Source organism: Anopheles arabiensis, chromosome 2 (assembly GCF_016920715.1).
Source record: "Anopheles arabiensis isolate DONGOLA chromosome 2, AaraD3, whole genome shotgun sequence".
In the NCBI taxonomy this organism is placed as follows: Eukaryota; Metazoa; Arthropoda; class Insecta; order Diptera; family Culicidae; genus Anopheles; species Anopheles arabiensis.
The window spans coordinates 66,087,757-66,109,786 of record NC_053517.1 but is presented as its reverse complement, the minus strand read 5'-3'; the positions used below and the strand labels follow the sequence as shown (position 1 = coordinate 66,109,786).

Sequence of the window (22,030 nt, the reverse complement as noted above, 5' to 3'; positions counted from 1 at the left end):
GTTCCAAAGAAGAAGAGGAAGATTCGATAAACCGTAGGAAATACTGTAATAGTGTAAATAAATGACTACAAAAAAATAACATGACTGCCTAAAAAAACAAACTCACATTCGTTTGTCTCACTTTAGAGCATTGATTTTTCATTCGAAAGTGAGATGTTGTTTTCAAATCTAAATCAAATATCTAGCACTACACAAACTAAGCGCTAGGCATCGATCTTTCGTCGGTTAAGAATTGCTCAATTTACCGGGTCACTCGATGCTTTATTCAATTTAAATCATGCTCCAGTTAGCAATGGAGCTCAAAAATGATTTTTATGTTTTTATTGAAAAACTAGGAATGAATTAATATTTTAAACAATGTGGCAGCTGTGCTAAAACGAATGGCGAGTCTTTTGATCCGTTTTTTGTCTATCTTCGACGTTTCAATAAGCTCTTCCATCTTTTTGACTTCCATGCCTCCTTGAACTCACATACTTCACATCGAATCACCTTTTGTTTCTATTTCTTAAGACCAGTCTGTTTTTTTTATGTTAGTCTTAATTTTTGTTTAACTAACCATGGCTGACACATACATTCCATAAACAAACAAAATTTACTGAAACATTGACAGTCATTTTCATTAACAGAAAATTCAAATCAAAACTGGTAACAAAGGGAGTGAGATACAGAATTTAACACTATTCAAAACAGATCACAATAAGAAATATCAACATGACTGTATGTAGAAGAATAAACCTTTGTGTTAAACATTTTCGTTTTGTTATATCATTTAAATTATAACAGCGATTTATTGACTATTTCATAAGGATACCATAAATTAGTTTTTTATTCATTTTCTTTTTCAACTGCACTAGTCACTGAGCTACGTAATATAATTAATAGAGTAATTATAAAAGGTATTAGGGTGTGCACATTTTAAACAACGCATTTCCCATGTGCCTCTAAAATACAAAATACTCATGAGGCCCACTTACTGATGCTGATTATGACGCTAAAACAGTTTTTTAATTTTATCAGATCCGACACCTGTCCCGGTACAGATTTTGGTCTCATACCGGTCCTAGAAATGCTACCAAACCTGTACCGGTTTTGGAACTAACCCCATACCGATCGTACTACCAAAGTCGATTAGTTGATCCCGAACTCATTCCATAAACTTACACTGAATACATATCGGTCCTGGAAATGATCCTGGCCCAATATTTATCCTGGAAGCTTTTTCTATCGTTTCTAGAACTGACTAACCCATAGTGGCCCTGGAACTGATTCCAATTATATATCAGAACTGAAACTGATCCTGACACCATAATGGGTTGTGACCAGACATGGAGCTAACAAGTGCAGTGGTTTTCCTTTTTGTTTATCTGTTGATGCAACATCGGTGGATCTTGCGATACTTACTGACCATCATGCTATGTCAGGGGTCTCCAAACTACGGCTCGCGGGACGCATGCGGCCCTCGAGAGCCTATAATGCGGCCCGCGGTGATGTTGCAAAGGATAATGTAAATATCTGATTAATTTCACAATTTTCATCAAATTTTTAATTTTTGCTAAACCATGCCAAAAATCAAGGTACTATAAAAGAAAATGCAGTTTTTTAAATATTCATTAAGTATATTCACATGAAAACGAGATTTAAACGTTCTCATTATTATTATTATTATTATTATTTATTTATTTAATCTTCAAAGGGCCATATGGCCTAATTAAGATGTAACAGTTCAATAAAAAAATACATAGCAAAAACAAGATTTGCATCACAATTCACTGCGGCCACGGCAAAAGCCGGAGACGTTCCTTGAAGCACTGAGTCGAGATGTCGAAGTCGAAGCAATCCGAGACAGTATTGAAGACATCCGACATGCGGAACATAGGGTCAGACCGACCAGCGCTGGAACGGGGTTGAGCGAGCCGCAGAGTTTCTCTAGACCTAAGTGTTCGGGATGGTGCATAGATGCAACAAAGGCGATGAGTCGATAGAGCCATTTAGCAATCCAGCGATGAAAGAGCACTGTGCATTGCGTCTTCTGACCGAAAGAAGTTCAAGGCCTAGAAGACGGCACCGCGCAGCATACGGAGAAAGATTATTGCGATCCTGCCAGGGAAGTAGGCGTAGGGCATATCTCGTGAGCTTACGTTGAATCGCCTCAAGTCGAGCAATTGAAGAAGCGGTAGTTGGGCTCCAGACTACGCACGAATATTCCAGAATCGAACGAACGATACAGTTGTACACAGCTTTGATGCACATGGGGTTGCGGAATTCATTAGTTATCCGGATAACCACGCCAAGTAATTGATTTCCTCTAGCTACAACGTCATCAATATGCTGTTTAAAGTTCAAACTAGAGTCAAGCAGAACGCCCAGGTCTTTGGCATGATTTTGTCGATTAATTGCAGTGCCGTCTATGAAGTAGGTACCAGTAACTGGGCTCCTGCATCGACTAAAAGACACACAGTAGCATTTCTCGATGCAGATAGTCAGTCCATTACGCTTGCACCACGAACAGAAAATTTCGATGCAGTCTTGCAGGAATGTACAATCACCTGTGTTGTGAATAGGCGCAACAATTTTTGCGTCGTCGGCAAACAGACTGATACTGTCGGGAGGTAAAGCGAGGGTAACATCGTTGATAAACATTCTCATTACCAAAAGTAACGTCAAAATGGCCCTCAACAACGTTATTTGCGAAGCAATGCGGCCAGCGAATTGAAAAGTTAGGAGACTCCTGGGCTATGTGATACTAAGACTGCGTGATGTGTGAGTCTGTTTAGTCCTATAAGTCTTTATTTCAAAAATAACTTTTTTGATACACGAATATTAACGGAACGCTTTTAAAAAAGAATTAATCTTATAGCCAAAAACCAAATTAAATTTTTATTTTTATTTAAGCTGAACAATTCTGAGCGAGAAAATGTTGCCGTGACATTGTTATAGCGGTATATATTGAAATTTTCCCAGAAGCATCGGAAAGTAACGAAATAAAATTAATCTTTCCTTTCTGCTCAAAGAACTTAAAACTTAGTCATCTTACTGCATACATCCTACGCAAAAAGCAATCTTACAGCCACAGGAAAGTAACTCAGCGTCAAACTTCACTAGAGTTTAAGTAAAGAGATTATGAAAAATAATAGGTACTGGAGCAAAATGGCTTTGCTGTTCTCTTTTTTTTATTATAATCCTAATCACTAGAAATGGTAGTCAAAGTATAAATTTCAATTAAAATCGAAACATTTCAAGCAAATAACCGCCAACGAAAATTTAAATTTACATTTCAATCGTTATACGCCAAATCTTATGCAATCCGCATACACGATATCGGGGTTTGCGTATGTGCTACGCAATGCCCTCACCTGGCTATCGTACAACATTCCCGGGGCCTTCTCTACTCTTTAGCCCTAATTTCCTATGCTACCTATTCTATCCTTATCTTTTCGTATTAGCTATCCTATTCTAACCTATACTAACACACTTCTACCAATCACAACTATTCCTATAATTATATTCATTACACCTATGTGTATGCGCCACATCAACATAAAGGCGGAGTTCCCTATTGTCCTTGATGATTGGTATTAACGGAGAAACCAATTAACACCTTCCTTCCACTGGTTCAAATATGTCCTTATCTAATAAGAATTGGATTGTTTCGTCAATTTTTGACCATAGTGCCACTGCTGGCCTTCGGAGATGTTGTCAAATCGGTTTAACATCTCTGTCAATGGAAATATTTACGATAACATCCTTCATTTTTGGGAAGGGCTGCTTTGTTATTCCCTCTACAGCTCTAAACTCGTGTGCTTGGTAGTCCAATAAAAAGAACTCCTAGTTCCATTGCCATTGAGCCGGTCTCGTAGTACAGTCGTCAACTCGTACGACATAACAACATGCCCGTCATGCTAAATCCCCAAATAGACCGCGCCGCCATACGTAGGACTGACTATCCTGCTATGGGGAGAATCAATTAGTCACTGAAAGCCAAAGCTCACAAGTTTGGTACAGGCAGGCCTTGACCGACATCGGTTGTTGAGCCAAAGAAGAAGAAGAAGAAGTTCCATTGCCGTTAATTATCCTAGGAGACATTGACGTCCTCCTTTTTAACCATTAATAAATCAGCTACTTTCTCTATAGTCTTACCATTGTCGCACACACTAAGCGTGCAATGCTTAGTGTGTGCCGAGCGCCATTCGGGCAGAGTGTGCACGGAGGCCGGTCGAACAAGAGCTCTCGACAGGGGCGCTCGGAGCGGCTGGTGCGCGGCATGCACTTATCGTTTTAATGTGCTCATTGTGCGTGTTATTATTTATCATGTTTATTCCATAAGTGTTGTTAATAAAGTATTAAGTGCAAATAAGCAGTGCATAACACTACACCTTTCCGGTTCCTCTTTCACATTCGCAACTGCTCTCACCACTTCTGTTCGCGGGCGTTTAGTTCCCGGGTGAAATGCTTCAGGTCGTCGTTTTAAATTGTTCGGTGTCCGACATTGGGATCCGAAATGACCAACCTATTTACATTTATAGCATTCCCTGTTTCTGGCTGGGCACTGATAGTCACCTGCATTGTGGTCTATCTTTCCGCAACGAGCACACCCGAAACCTCGTTCGGCCAGCCGGTCGTATTGGGCGTCATCCTTCCCCGGTGCACTCATTGCCGACGCGTACGAGCTAATCAAACGGATCGTTTCATCGCAATCCAACGACTTTTGCTCTAGTAATCTTTGTTTGAGCTTGGACGGGGCAAATCCTTCTCGTTGTTTCCAAAGTTGCATTTCTTTGCCCAACTCTGGCAGCGGAAAGCAAACTCCTCCGCAGTTTCCAATTGTTCCGGGTTTACTGTCCAAAACCGATTCCGTTCGAAAACGTCATGCTCCTTTGGGCAGAAATAATCGTTGGGCATCTCTATCGCCACTAGATAAGGATCAGCGCTTTCCTCCCCTTCTTTCTGTACGTCCGCTCTAGGAATGGATGCAAAAACTTCTTGCATATCAGGGCCAGCTTTCGCAAGGAAAATATTGTTCATCCTAGTGCGATCGTTTTCGCCAGTCGCGGTGGTAATGTATTCGAAGTTCCGTCGATATTTCACCTAATCGTTCTTCACGGCGTTTTTCTCCATCGCTTTGAAGAAAAATGGTTATACATTCCATGCGTCCATTTTCCTGTATCCATTTTGTTTTGCTTTATAAAACTAGTAATTTTGCATGTGCCTCCATTTTCTTTCTGTTTCATCTTTCTAATCCGTTAAGAACCACCGTTACATTCCCTTTGTACTGCTCTCCGGCAGGTACATTATTTCCTTCTTTCCTCTTTTTCTTTCTATTTTTCTTACTGCTCTCCGGCAGCCTAACGTCCCCTTTCTACTGCATGTTGTGACAGTACAACGGTCCGACAAAATGTAAACAAACAAGATACCGTATGCGAGCGCCCACACGCGTAGTCCAAAACAGCCGAAGTCATACAAAATCATGAAAAAATCTGCGCCCTTTTGTTCCGACGTCCTCGTGAAGTTTACCGAGCCGAACCGAATAGTTGTGTTCGATAAACATGTGTGCGTATCAGGTAGCAGCATTTGTACTGCTTACCTGCCGTATGCCGCTGTGATACCGAGCGAGACGCATAGACAACGCATCAAAAGGACATATGTAGCCGTGAGGAACTTTTTCTGTGTCTCTTTTGCCTTGTCCTTGCCTTTAGATCCTGATGAGTGAAGCATGCACACCTTTTGGGTACGTTCGTGGTATAAGCTCTGTCTCTCTCATGTTAATGGTGAAGATAGAATCGTATGCCAACGGCTCTGCATTCGAGCGTGGGCAGGCCCGTGGACGCCGTCTGTTCGCACGCTATGGGTTATGATACCGTCCGCGAGAGGAAGCCCCGTAGGTAAAGAGACAGGAAATGAAGGGAAACGACCTTTCTTCGGGATTAAGATGCGAGAGAGAGAGAGAGAGTGTGTCTTCGGGAGAAAGTAGAAAGGTATAAAAGGGATGACCGCGGAGAACATAAGTCTCTTTCGAACCAGTACGGATTTTTTTTTGTAACATCACGAGCAATATACAAGTCACGACGTTATAAGAAACCGCGAATTGTTTAAATCGAAACATTCGAACGAGCACTGTTGTAACCGTTGTAGGGTTCCGCCGAACTGTCAGCCAAGCGCATCGCGGATAGGACAAAAATAGTTTAAATAGGGAACGAACGGCAGTTTCGACCCCTTTTCAGTAAAACGAACTCGCCGAGACAACAAGCCACAAAACGCATAAAATAAAAACTAATTTTTTGGCACCACGCCTAAGCCTAAAAAATTCGGTTTCTTTGTTAGTTTCTAACAAGCACTATTCCAGTTGCGGGAATCAACAACTGCACTCCGGCAGTTTTACATTAGACTCAACGATTTTCCTTGTAATCGTTCCCAAAATGCTCTCCGGCATTCCTTTATCCTCCGAATCAATCATCCGAAAGGTATCCTTGTATGCACTCCAGCATTCTTTTCTTTCGTGTTGCTGTCCGACAATCCTATCTGTTTGGTAGCTGCTCTCCTACGGGCAATCAATTAAACGTACACAAATTGATACAAAACAGTTATTTAGATATTTTCACGACTATCACATTTATTTCCAATCCTCAATGTAGATTTTCATTTCACTTCACTTGTTTAAACTTTATTTTTCCTTGTCATCAATTGTGGTAATCTGCAATTTCGGTCCAGTCGTGATCGCGTACATGTATATCAAGGTCTATTGAGTATAGAGGTCGATTTATAGCTTGTTTTTGATCTGACATTTTGAAGCCTGTTTTGTCAGTTCAGTAAGAAAGTGTTTACAAATCATTTCAGCAGTAGCGTGCTTATCGCAATCCTTCCAGTTGCGTGTTACTCGTGCTGAAAACTTCATATGCAGCTTCGTGTACATATCGTGCTCCATGTAATCAAAGGACAAGGAACCTAGCTCCAATAACTTCAAAAAGAAAATCTGCTCTTATCTCTATTTTTCTTTCTCGTTAGTCGACTTCTAATATTCCATCATGAGGCTCGATGCCCGGCAGCAGCGTCCATCAATGCAGGCACCCGATCTCCGAGAGACCCTGCTTAATTTGATCCCGGACCCTCTTAGTGCCGAACAGAGAGAGGCGAAATTAGATCAAACAAGGCAGTCGCAACGGAGCTGCTGTCTAGTTCAGACGTGTCTTTTTGAGCTCGTAAAAATCTCAGTTGCATAAACGATTAAACGTGGAATACAGTTCGATCGTATTGTGTGTGGTCATTCCACGTCAATACATGTATTGATGCAAAATTAGCGTATGGTGCCGTATAATCCGTCGATCTATAGCATTCAAAACACTCTCCTTACCTGACTCTCAGCTTATTGAGGCAGTTGGGATTCAAGTGCCATCAGCTGAGGGCCACTGTGATTTCATCTCAGTGTACTGCCCAAAGCAGGCTCGTAACGCCGATGGTTAAAAAATGCTGCAACATGATCTCTGAATCCTCTCACGTAGACCAGCTAAATTCATCTTAGCCGGATAGTCCGCGCCAATTAAAATTGGCGGTTATTGTGAGAGGATTTGCGAGTGGGGTCCTACACCGTGGCTTTCCCGCGGTAATTCCATTTCTACGCTAGATATTATTTCTAACATATATACCCCATTGATGTCTTGACCACTAACACGGGGCTTACATCAGATCATCTACCGGTGACAATGGGTGCTTCGGGGTCACGAATCAGACGACTGCAGCGGAATTATCGGGAATGGATCGGCGGACTGGCTTCGTTTTGAACGCTACATAGGGGATAACATCGATGCCTCCCCTTCTCATAACGTTTGAGGATATCGCAGCAGCTATCTCCAGCATCGTTGATAGTATGAGAGAAGCCGAGATACGCTCAGTCCCTTTGGTTCACATCCGAGATAAAGAGCTAGAACTGGATGCTTTGGCAAAGCGTTAAAACTCTTTCAGGCGAAGGTTTCAAAGGACAGGAGACTGGGCCTCCTACTCTGCATTGTGCGCTCTGAAACTTGTCGGAGCTAAACTGATTGTCTGGTCTCAGTTGAAGTTAGGAACATCCAGTTAGCGAACAGGGTATGCTCGAGGCTCTTCTGGCATATGACAAAGGAAGCCCAACCCCATTCTTTAAAACACCTCTTCTTCCGCTTTCACTCCTAGTGAAAAAGCTGAAACTTTGGCTTCACATTTTGCACTGGCCCACAGGCTTAGTGATCCACTCACAATTCCGTATGAGAATGCTGTTCATACTAGCATTAAGGAGTTAAGTTCGGCACTTTTGGATGCCATAGAGATTGACCGTGTCACCAGCGGAGAAGTTCTTAAAATCATTAAATACAGTGTTAGCTACAATGCTCCGGGATCAGATGGACAGTGTGGAAATTTGCTAAAGTAGTACCACCTGAAACCTAGGAAGGACCCATGCTTGGGGTCGTGCTATCGTCCTATTTCTCTATTGAGTGCTATGAGCAAATTATTGTGTTGACCTATCCAATCCGGCATCTATTATGTCCGATTCATACAGGGCCCGTTTGAATCGGACATAATCAAGAATGAAAGCGTTCTACTCTGAATCGCCGGCTTAGATGTGTTTGATCCAGTAAGCCGTCAGATCGGTGGCTCTGAGATGTTTGATCTGTGGTGAATATATAAAGGTACAAACGCTCAACTTGAGGACATAAACCGGGCTCTGAGCCGACCACACAATCTCCCCACGATTATACGAATAAACGCTCTCTTCTATTTCACCAACCTAAGAGAACGGACGTGAGTAAAACCGCTACCAACTCATCATCCGAAACCCTACTTGGAAAACACCCCAAAGATCCATTAAATACAAAAATACGTCGTTACGCGTTGTTTCACTAATTATGTAATATTTAAAAAAATATCATGGGCTGGTTACCAAACAAGTAGTTCTTTTGAAACAATGATCGATTTTACAATAGTATTAAAAAAAATCAAGACCATTTATCACCTATTGATGCAATTTGCATCTAATTTGTCGCTATTATGTATCTATTCTTTCGCCATTTAAGCAATGTGGAAGGTATATCCACATATGTTTGCAATAGTTTTCACAGTCTGATGATGTGATCAGAGCGGCTCCTGTTTCAACTGTTCATTAATTCAACTTCATTATTCGGAGTGGATCGTTTTGTTATTTGCTTCCACTGGGTAAACATATTATTTTTATCTGGTTTAAGAATGGGCTGTATGGTGGCAAGTGCATGATTTTGTAGCCATATTATTCTATTTTTTGTTTGACATCGTAAGTCTTATGGAATGCTATGATATCTAATAATAATATCGCATTTGTTTTGATCTTGTCTATCAATTTCTTATGCAACTCGTCTACGAAACTAATAAAAAAATCCTTATTTATCGCGCGTGTTCGGGACACGTAATGAAGAATACCATTTCGGCTCATAGCACATAGCAACGAAATATATCGAGCTCGTAGTGCTGGAAAATGACGAGCCCTCTTGTATCTCTCATTGAAACATTCAACCCCACTTCGTCTATGAATATAACTTTATCCTTATTTTAGGATGCAGGTACCCTAGCGTTGTGTATTCTACAGCGTACTGCTGTCTATAGTTTCATCAACATTTCTTCTAATGGGTGAAAAGACTGAATATTTGTTTTAAGTTAGAATCTACAATTTATTTAATTGCTCATTCGATCCGCACACTAAGACCTTCACCAGCTAAGAGAGACGCAGTTTCTCTCCATCTCGTCGATCACCCCGATATTGTCCTCTTCGTCAGTTTCGGCTTCGTTTATTCCATCGGTCGCGCTCGTTGTCGTTGTCCGCCTCCTTATCATCGGCCGCCGTATTAGTAGCCGCCGCATTAACAGGTTGGCTGATAAGTCCCCGGTCTAACAAAGAAAAACACATTTTTTGTCATAATTCGTTCAACATAGTTCCCTTCAAGAGCGATACAACGATTATAACGACCGTCCAATTTTTTGATACCATTTTGGTAGTACTCCTTCGGTTTTGCCTCAAAATAGGCCTCAGTTTCGGCGACCACCTCTTCATTGCAGCCAAATTTTTTCCCTGTGAGCATCCTTTTGAGGTCTGAGAACAAAAAAAAAGTCGCTGGGGGCCAGATCTGGAGAATACGGTGGGTGGGGAAGCAATTCGAAGCCCAATTCATGAATTTTTGCCATCGTTCTCAATGACTTGTGGCACGGTGCGTTGTCTTGGTGGAACAACACTTTTTTCTTCTTCATATGGGGCTGTTTTGTCGCGATTTCGACCTTCAAACGCTCCAATAACGCCATATAATAGTCATTGTTGATGGTTTTTCCCTTCTCAAGATAATCGATAAAAATTGTTTCATGCACATCCCAAAAAAATAGGCCATTACTTTGCCAGCGGACTTTTGAGTCTTTCCACGTTTCGGAGCCGGTTCACCGGTCGCTGTCCACTGAGCCGACTGTCGATTGGACTTAGGAGTATAGTGATGGAGCCATGTTTCATCCATTGTCACATATCGACGCAAAAACTCGGGTGTATTATGAGTTAACAGCTGCAAACACCGCTCAGAATCATCAACACGTTGGTGTTTTTGGTCAAATGTGAGCTCGCGCGGCACCCATTTTGCACAGAGCTTCCGCATATCCAAATATTGATGAATGATATGACCAACACGTTCCTTTGATATCTTTAAGGCCTCTGCTATCTCGATCAACTTCATTTTACGGTCATTCAAAATCATTTTGTGGATTTTTTTGATGTTTTCGTTGGTAACCACCTCTTTCGGGCGTCCACTGCGTTCACCGTCCTCCGTGCTCATTTCACCACGCTTGAATTTTGCATACCAATCAATTATTGATGATTTCCCTGGGGCAGAGTCCGGAAACTCATTATCAAGCCAAGTTTTTGCTTCTACTGTATTTTTTCCCTTCAGAAAACAGTATTTTATCAAAACACGAAATTCCTTTTTTTCCATTTTTTTCACAATAACAAAAATTGCTTGACAAAAGACGCTCTATCTCACAAACTAATTGACATACAGACGTCAAATTTTGACACGAATCATTTGAAGGTTGGTACTATATAAAAATAATATGCATTTAATACTAGCGGCGCCATCTATGTGTCAGACCGGGGACTTATCAGCCAACCTGTTATGTAACAATTCTCTTTATGTTTCAATCGGCCTGACGCATCACGGATTTCTTCTGAATATGCATCTACATGTTGTCGTAATGTTGAAGCTAGAGATTGTCCCAACATACTTTCTACTCCACTACGTGGACCAAAATGTTGCATTATTTGCGTATTTTCTGAGCGTCGTTGAATTTCTTTTGTACATAACTGATAAAAGATCTTTTAAAAACAGGCGTCTGTAGTTTATGGCAGTATAAAGATTTGAATAATTTTCTTTGTAAATTTTGAATGCGGCAAATGCAGTAACATCTAAAATGTTATAAAAAATGCTAATGGCCACCGATTTGTCTTCCTTTTGCAACTGTATTCGAAAAGACATTTGTCCATGTTATCCACTCTTCCTTTTGAACGAATGTAGTCGGCGATCATACGAGGTTTATTTTTAGGGCCTTGAATTTCTGTATCATAGTGGAAAGTTGACAACAGTACTACTGCCCTATTCTTTTTAGGAACATATGAATAAATTGCAACATTTTCATTGAAGCCAAACAAAGTTGATAAAACCTCTCTTGCCTTGGGATTTGAAAAACTACTGGGAACAAACGTTAGTCGTTTATTCACTGTGCCAAGCAAAGCCAATTTATAGTCTGTCATTAATGAGATAGCGAGATTATAACTAATAAAAAAATTGACACAATATTGCGACCACTACTTCGAAATACGCGACACAAATCTTTAACAACACGCTTACCTTGATTTTTTCTCTTATCTCCTGAAGGAGATAAGCCTGTGTAAATTTGCCCATTTACAGGATACGAAGATTCTGCATCACATGTCCACCCGTACTTTGCTGGTTTTGTAGGAATATATTGGGTAAATCCAGTACCACCACGATATGGAAATAATTGTCCTTCAACCGTAACATTCATTCCTGCAATGTAACACTATTGTAAGTTTTTTAGAAGCATTCCGAACACTCCGCCAACACTGTCAGCCAACTATCGAGCGTTCAACTAAAAAGCATGCCAACTAAAAAGCGTTCAACTATTTAATTCTGACTGTACTCCCAATAGCAGAAAGCTAGGAAAAAATGTGTTGCAACTTCACTTTTTTTATACTGACAAGAACAAAGTTTTATGCAGCTTCCCTGAAAATTTGAAGTCATTTCAATTACTAAAACAGAAGTTATGAACAATTTACCACGCAAAATTAATTTCTCATACAAAATGTATGACCTACCCGGGTAGGTGGTCATAGAAGTAAGGGGTAAAAAAAGGTAAAATAAAAGAATATATGAAAAATAATTTTGAAAACTCCCATTTTTTATACTGGCAAGAACAAAGTTTTATGTAGCTTCCCTGAAAATTTGAAGTCATTTCAATAACTAAAACAGAAGATGTGATCAATTTACCATCCAGATATGCAAACTCCCATACCCAATGTATGACCTACCCGGGTAGGTGGTATTAAAGATGAGGGTTGTATTTTTGGTCATAGAAACGCAGGTTAAAGGCGTTTTACAATCGGCCTCAGCACAATTTTTCGATCGAAAAAATCGATAGGCTTACGTATAACTGACATTATAAATATTTCTTTCATACTCCTACATTAAGTCGATTCTCATCGAGTTCAGTATTTAGTGTAGACACTTTTTTTTTAATAATGTATGCTTTTACAAAACTTTTTTTTTCAAAAATATCAACCTCGATGTTGAGACGTTATCAACAGCACTCTTTCTTTAGCCCGCAGTAAATTATTATTAATAAAAACAAGCGTTTTTTAAGCTATCTTTAAGTTAGAATTTTATTGAGAGACGCTAAAAAATCCGTCACTTGTCTCGGGCTAAGGCGAAAGAGTGAACTTTCTTCTCTCCCGTAGCCCTGATCGTGAGCCTTCGGGAGTACTCGGCCCGATCAGTGTTGGACGTTGTCCACACTAAGCATTTACCATGTCGCCCTCTGTCGTCAATTACAGGGAACAACACCTTCTGTGCGAATCGGTTGTTAATAATTATTAACACTCGATTTATGGAATTATTCTGATATTCGAACATATCCGCAACTCAATGCGTTGCGAACTTTTCGCCATACAAAGCGGAACGATCGAATTTTTGTAGCATGTTTAATTTTGCTCGTGAGTGTCATGGTATACCAGTTTTCAAAAAGACCAGCAAAATGAACACTTTGACGGCGAAATGAGTGCAAATGACAACAACATGACAGCTCAGATTTTTTTTATCGAAAAATTGTGCTAAGGCCTAATACCTTTTGGCCTGATCAAGAATTAGAAAAATGCCGATGACTATGCTCAGGTTCTTCCACTGAAAACGATGGGAAAGAATAATATGAACAGCACACACACACACACACACACACGATCTTTTCGTTTGAGTTTAAGATTGCAAGTGTTTATAAACAATAAAAAATGTCTTATATTCTATTTTACTTTCTAGGTTAAACCGATTTTCCAGAGTACGCTTTTTGCTATCATTTCCTGGATCGCTTGTCTCTTTTCTTTTCCGCGAGGACCGAGGGTGTAAATGTTCGCCCGCCTTATCCTTTGTTTCGCATGAAGTTTTTACCGCGATCCTTTTGCCTGCTTGTTATTGATGTTATTGTTATTGATTTACCGTGTTCTAACGTTCGTCATGTGCGGGCATGGGTTGTTTATGCTATCTGATGAATGGGTGCATAGATCGCTTTCGTGCCTAGCACATTGTTTTATTGCACCGAGTTGTGCATATGCAGATCGCGTTTAAGCCGAACTGGATCGGCTGCTATCAACGATCTTATCTATCCGATGTGAAGCGGCTACTCTCAGCGTTCTCTGCGATCTGTGCTGGACCGGTTGCTCTCACTGCTCTTTGCTATCCGGCCTAGAACGCTCGACATTCCACTCTTTTTGATTTGATGAGTCGGTTTGCTGTGAACAAATCATCCAGGTTCAATATGAATCGACCTGACTAAACTGTTAAACAATGTTTTGATACACAAAGGATCATTGAACTCTTTCGTCATTTTCCGTACTAAACCTAGGGTCCTATTGGCTCTGCTAACAACGTCTTCTATGTGTTTTGTAAAAGTTAATTTATGATCTAGTAAGATACCAAGATCGCGCGACGAAACGGCGACGAAACGGTCTTCGACTAAATCGTTCCAAATGCATCTTTGCGACATCATCCCTCGAATGCTTGGGTCATCGCATCGATCGTCACGGCCTGCACAAACCAGACAAACACATAAATGCCATACGCGACGCTCAAACACCAACTACACCAGGTATTGCGTTTCGATTAGGATTCTGACAGATCGTGTTTTGCCTATCAAGTAGAGATTATTAAAATTGTTCAATTTTAAGGTGGCAGAATGTTGGATTTTGAGATAGGCAGAACACACCCGCAAGTTAGGCAATGAATTAACAACGCCTATGCATAGGCAATACGCATTACATGTATTTTCCCATTAGACAGAATTCCCATTTAAACCAGTTCCAGTCCATAATCCAGTTGGAATATTGCCAACTTAACAGGAATTAAACAGGAAAATGTTTGTACAGGCGGTCCCCGAGATACACGGTTAATGGGGACCGAAATCCGCCGCAAAATACCGCGTATCTCGAATTTCCGCGTAAGTCGAATCTTGTGATTTCCAGCTAAAATATCACTAATTTTCGTGCAATTTTGCAAGTAGGGGGTGGTTTTAGCCACCAAATTAATTATTTCATATGTTTCTAATGAATTGTACAGTTTTAAACCGTTTGAAATGGTATTTTACATTCGATCAATACGGAAATTATTTGGTATTTCACAATGTATGTGTCAAATCAATACAATTTGCTCAAATAACTGTCAGATTTGGAAAACCGCGTATCTCCGAATCCGCGTATAAGAGGTACCGTGTATCTCGGGGACCGCCTGTATCGCTAACGGAGCACATCGGCTCCTGATAAGAACCCCCCAGAAATCACCAATAAATTGAGTTAGAATTCCAGTGTTAATACTTAGTTCTTTCTCCAGTTTTTGTGAGCATTGCTCTTCTAGAGAAATTCGATTCTCTTTGGCAATATCCAAGACCCCTTTGGCAATATCCGTTGTTAGGCGGAAGTTTGCATCGGGGTGCCAGCCTTTTTCAAGGCTTTTGCTCGGGAGTACTGCTCCCCTTTCTAAAAATACAGTCCACGAGACGGAGTAGGCCGTAGAAACCAACATTATTAATTTATTTATTTATTAATTAATTTATTTTATAATTCTTGTCCGCCAATGATGGCCCCACAAGATATCGTAAGTTACTATAGATTAATGTAGCACAGACCTTCACTAATAGTGGACATAGATGTTGTTCTGTATTTACTGTTGTGAGTTCACTGGTTTATTAGAAAAATACTTCGGGTTTACACAATTCGTTTTATACGCGATAACAATGGCAATCGGAGAGAAAAGAGAGCGGAGAGAAAAGAGAGAACCAAAAAGCGCGGACGCAAGCGGCGTGGTCTGCTTGGATGACAGCTGTTGACGTCTGTCACTTATCCTGCGTTCACATACATAACAGATGTGTGAAAATCAACTCCTGCATAGAATGAATTAAAACTGCGTGCCATTGCTGATATCGGTTCATTTGCCGCATAATTAGTGTTATGCCTATCTACGTACAAAAGGGACGATGAACGAGGACTAGGGCGAGGAACGTGTATGTTCACTTTTCTTAATAAGCGAGGTGCGTCAATTTCTCCTTTTATCAGTTTGGCTTTAAAGCTTGTTTTAGCCTTTTCACGCCGCTTCTCTAATGATTCTTCACCTAACAATAAGCATCTTGTCCTATAGGGTAGCGTGTCACCATTTGGCCATCTAAGCTTTTTAATCGCGTAACGAAACATTTTCCTTTGTACACTTTCAATGCGTTTGATCGAGCGGTCGGTATGAGGACACCACACAATTGATCCATATTCTAAAATCGACCTGACTAAACTGTTAAACAATGTTTTGATACACAAAGGATCATTGAACTCTTTCGTCATTTTCCGTACTAAACCTAGGGTCCTATTGGCTCTGCTAACAACGTCTTCTATGTGTTTTGTAAAAGTTAATTTATGATCTAGTAAGATACCAAGATCGCGTGACGAAACGGCGACGAAACGGTCTTCGACTAAATCGTTCCAAATGCATCTTTGCGACATCATCCCTCGAATGCTTGGGTCATCGCATCGATCGTCACGGCCTGCACAAACCAGACAAACACATAAAAGCCATACGCGACGCTCAAACACCAACTACACCAGGTATTGCGTTTCGATTAGGATTCTGATTAGGATTGCGATTCGCATAGGATTCGATTCGAGTGGGATTGCGAATGGGATTCTGATTGCGATTCGATTGGAATTGGGATTGCGATTGAAATTAGAGGCTGTCAGGCCCGAGATACGCTATTAATTGGGGTCGAGAGAAACCCGGCATCTCTAATTTAGGAAGTCGAATCACGCAGTTTTCAGTCAAGATATAGCAAATGTTCGTGTAATACGGACGTCACACGAAGCGTAAACTTTGGCGTAAACTGGATTTCAGCCATGCAACCCTGAAATCTTTTGACAGGAAGTTTACGCTCTCCCATACAAATCAAGCGTAAACTTTTTGAGTTTACGCCTCGTGTGACGTCCGTATAATGTAGCATTTAATTTAATTTTTTTTTTTTATTAGATATTTGTTGTGATACGTGATCGAAATGAAGTGACACCGAGAACAGCTAGCATGCCAATACACAGTTTTATTGAAATCCAAGTGTATATATACAAAGTTCATGAGGCCGCGTTTACACGTAGTTGTTGTGTTTACGTATGGATAGTTTGATACTTGAATTGACACCTTAACAATATTGAGTAGAGGTCCTGTTTTCTCGGGAACCTGTACTAATTATTGTGTAATGTAGGGATCAAGAGTGGGAGAGAGAAGTTAAGTGAAATCAGAGAGAGCGAAAAATATTGAAACATGCAAAAATGAGGATGAGAGAGGACCCGACAGACAAAGAGAACGAAATTTTCAGGCGAGGGGTAGGTAGAAACACGCGGTGGGGGCCCGGCCCAAGATCGGATCCAAAGTCCGTTGTTTTGGGCTGAGAATTAAAAATGGCGGATGGAGTGCTACCACGGAGAGAATGCGCTCTCTTGCTTGCCTTTAAAATACACGAGGCGCTCTCGCTGTAAAGAACGCTCGCTCGCGCTGTTTCATCGTATTTTCCTCATACCCCTTCCTTCCCGTTTCTTTCGGCTTGCGCTGCGCTGAACTGGTACCCCCTCCCACTTGATTCCAGCGAATTGCGCTGCGCTGGACTGACACCCCTTCCCGCTCGTTTCTTTCGTAGCGCGCTGTGCGCTTTCCTTCATTCGGACTTGGTACACCCGAATCAAAACAAAAACTTGAACACATCAAACTTGGTTTATATTTTATCACTTTTATTGCAAATAAAGGGGCATTTTCACACATAGCTTCACACAATCTTGCCACAAAATCACACAAATTCTTAATATAAAAAAATCGTCGTATTTCAAAGAGCCGTCTAACTGCGTGGATCCCGTTCGACACAGCAAAAATGGATTCGATGTTCGATACAGCAAAAATAAACATTGAAATAAAGCAGCGCATATCACACATTTAAGATAAATGGTGAAAGAAAAGCGCAGCTTCATTTCAATGTGCACAACACTTCAACACTTAGCGAAACTTCGATCGTCCGGGACTTAGGCTAACACGCGCGCAGCCTTTCACGGCGAACGCTTGAGCTGAACTGACGATTTCGTGTGGTGGCAAGAAGGGGAGCGCACAGAGGAACACTCGCTGCACTAGTGCGAGCGAGACACCGATACCCGCATGCCGCTGCGAGAAAACCAAACTGAGCGCGCAGGCTGAAAGTGAACGCACACATTCACACATGTGTAATTGTGTGAGTGCAAAAACTGTGTAGAAACCAAAACACGCTCGCGCCTCCGCGTAATTCCGCGTATTTCCAACCGTCTCCCCATGCTTCTACATGCCCCTCGCCTGAAAGTCACACACTTTTTCATTCTCATTGCTAGTAGGGGAGAGATTGGACGAAAGCAGAGATAGAGATGGAGAAGGCACGCGGAAAAGGAGACGGACGTCTACCGGTAGCTAGCGGTAGCTGGGATCAAGAGAGAGTGAACTCCGAGAGTGAATCGAGAGAGAGAGAGAGAGTGTGAGAGAGAGACAGATCGTGAGATCAGGAAGAGAAAACAAGTCAGGCGACAGGGAGAAATAAAGCCCAAGTAGCCTTAAGAAACTCTATTTGATTATTAACAGTTTTTTAAAGCCTTTAATAATCAAATAGAGTTTCTTAAGAGAATATGAAATTCCCAGCGTTACATCATAACGACGTATTCCGTTACGCTCGTTTTTTTTCGATTCAGGTTAATATAACACACAGTGTTTTTCAAATTTTATCTACACCATTTCCAATTTATTAAATATTTGGAAAATCATTTTTCATTCTTATTTATGTAATAATGCGTATTTATTTTTACACCAAACTATTTTTTTATTAACTGTTTGAAAACTATGTGTTTTCTTTTATTCCTCTATTTGAATCTGCGGTGATAATAAAAAAAGAATTTAAAAATAAAAAAAAAATATTTAAAATTTTCAAATAATACATGTGAACAGTTTGATAATAGGTATGCAATATTTGCAAATGAGAAAAATTTTCAAAAAAATGTATATTTTCTTGGGCAAAATAACATGCTCTTGATGACGATAATTTTTGAGACATACTGTAAATGCTCACGTACATGGCGCCTCCATTTCTTATGTCAAAAAGTTCGTCAAGCTTCGTGTGTGTAGCTTGTGTGTAGATGGCAACAAAACCAAGCGTCTGCGACAATTTCTATCAGCTATTGTTTAATTTGTGTGTCATCATGATTTTATAACAGGTCAGTGTATTGATATTACCAATATCTTTACATGAGCTACATAAGTTTTATATTCCGCAGCATATTTGATTTGGATAGCGTTTGGACATTATGTTTTTCGTCGACTGCTGCAGCTGACCTCCATGCTGATATAATGGAAGAAACCCATGGAATGAAAGAAACTTATGTGATACAGTGACAATATGCAGTGACAAAACGATGAAATGTCGAATAAAAGTATTTGTGGTGAATTTATGCATTTATTCCATGAAATATTAACACCTTCTGTTGTAACTTAATGAAGATCTATAAAATACATGTAGAATGAGACAGAGCAATACAGCCATCTCTGTCGATTTGTTCGTTGAGTTTGACATTTTTCGTTAAAAATACCGGCAAAATTTAAATTTTTAACGAAGCATTGACGAAGCCAGGAAAGCGTTACGCAGTGTTTTAAGCCCTGAAATTACTGCTGTATGGAAAGCTAAAAGTAATACTTTTAGGCATACTTTTAACGATTTCTTAACAGGAATGTGTGACGATCAAGACACTTACGTCAAATGACGAATTTTAAAAATGCACTAGAGTCCACCACCTGATATTTTTAAATCCACCTCGACCACCGCTCAATTCACAACAGCGCTTCCAAAGTGTTTATATTAAGAAGATGATTTATTAGCGCATTTTCCGGGCGCCATCATTGAGTATTGTTATGTCAAATCGCACACAATTTGCTATTTCTCCCTCCAGCCCTCCAAAGTGGTTAGAAAGGAGGTGTCGTCATGTAGAGCAATTGGGCATCGAGGCTTTAGAAAAAAGCACAAAACCAAAATCGACGGTAGTTGTCAAATATGACGAATGTTGCTGATATTTGGATAGAATAAATGAATTGTCTTCGTTTAATAAACATTTGTTTAGCATTAAAAATTTGTATTTTGCATCCACACTCCATAAATCGGCATTTTACACGTAATAATGCAGCTGCTGCCTGTAAACAAATATCGACGGCTGTTGTCAAACTGAATCTCAAAATGGCAACATGCCAAACACTAAGACGACACCTCCTCTATTTTCCACCTTGCTCCACACAGCATAACCGTATTAATACACGATGCGCAATCTCAGATTGCGCATATATTCATGTAATCAAAACATATGTCATTTCGCGTAGCCAATTCGGAGCTATAAACGTCATTTCCTTACAATTCCAGATCGCGCCAGCATTGCGCATAAATTTTCAAGATTATATGTCCGAGATATATGTATAATTTTTTTTTTGACAGATAAATATATCAAACCGATCCGTTTGAACGTATGAATACACGATGCGCAATCTCAGATTGCGCATATATTCGTTTTATCAAAACATAAGTCATTTCGCGTAGCCAACCCTGAGCTATAAACGTCATTACCATACATTTTCAGATTGCGCCAAGATTGCGCATACATTTTCAAGATTATGTGTCCGAGAGATATATATATATATATATATATATATATATATATATATATATATATATATATATATATATATATATATATATATATATATATATATATATATATATATATATATATATATATATATATATATATATATATACCGTTTGACAGATAAATATATGCGCAATCTGAGATTGCGCATCGTCTATTGCTAGGGTAACATGGATCGCAACATAACAACTGACAGCTGCCAAACGCTTCTTTGCTGGTAACATATTTTAAATATCCTTAGTAGGCAGCTCATTGCTCGTAGAAAAGCTACCAACCTACTGCGATGACCGACAGTTAATGAAACGCTTTACTTCCTTTCCCAAGCGAAGCGTTTGGCAGCTGTCAGTTGTTATGTTGCGCTCCGTGTTTTGCTGTGTGGAGCAAAGTGGGTAGAAAGGAGGTGTCGTCATGTAGAGCAATTGGGCATCGAGGCTTTAGAAAAAAAACACAAAACCAGGATCGACGGCAGTTGTCCAATGCGACGAATGTTGCTGGTATTTGGATATGATAAATGAATTGTTTTCGTTTGATAAACATTTATTTAGCACTAAAAAAATGTATTTTGCGTCCACACTCCATAAATCGGCATTTTACACGTAATAATGCAGCTGCTGCCTGTAAACAAATATCGACGGCTGTTGTCAAACTGAATCTGAAAATGGCAACATGTCAAACGCTAAGAAGACACCTCCTCTATATTCCACCTTGCCTAAACCCACTTTGGTATTACCGTCCAAATAGACTTACAGCGACAACGTCGCGCGCGAAAAAAGTAGCTCAATTTTGCAAACAGAGCTACTCGTCTCGCGCGACAGTTTTGCTTCATCCGAAATAATCGAATTATCTAGTTTTATTACAAGCCAGATTAATGCCAAACATTAAAAATTAGATCAGAACACATTTTAACCTATTTTTGTGTGTTTTCATATATAAAACAAGTTGGTTGACTGAGTCAAATGAGCTACTTTGATCTACACAGAGTGAAATTTTGAGCTATTTTCGTCGCGCGCGACGTTGACGCTCTATGTCTATTGGACGGTAATACCAAAGTGGGTATAGGCAAGGTGGAATATAGAGGAGGTGTCTTCTTAGCGTTTGGCATGTTGCCATTTTGAGATTTAGTTTGACAACAGCCGTCGATATTTGTTTACAGGCAGCAGCTGCATTATAACGTGTAAAATGCCGATTTATGGATTGTGGATGCAAAATACAAATTTTTAATGCTAAATAAATGTTTATTAAACGAAAACAATTCATTTTTCATATCCAAATATCAGCAACATTCGTCGCATTTTACAACTGCCGTCGATCCTGGTTTTGTGTTTTTTTTCTAAAGCCTCGATGCCCTATTGTTCTGTATGACGACACCTCCTTTCTACCCATTTTGTAATGAACCCACTTTGAAATCGCACGTCCGACGTTTTCTGTCAAACCTTATATAAATCTTGTCAGATGAAATCGTATCGAATGAGGGTGGTGGCAACGCTTTTTCGCATGCGATTT

General features: G+C 40.1%; 1 long non-coding RNA gene across 1 annotated transcript; it reads left to right on the top strand.

Moving 5' to 3' along the window:
• Positions 1–18,944: 18,944 nt before the first annotated feature.
• LOC120895389 lies at positions 18,945–19,312 on the top strand. The gene is made up of 2 exons (XR_005738312.1): positions 18,945–19,054; positions 19,115–19,312. It is a non-coding gene; the product is annotated as an uncharacterized LOC120895389 (long non-coding RNA).
• The last annotated feature ends 2,718 nt before the right edge of the window (positions 19,313–22,030 follow it).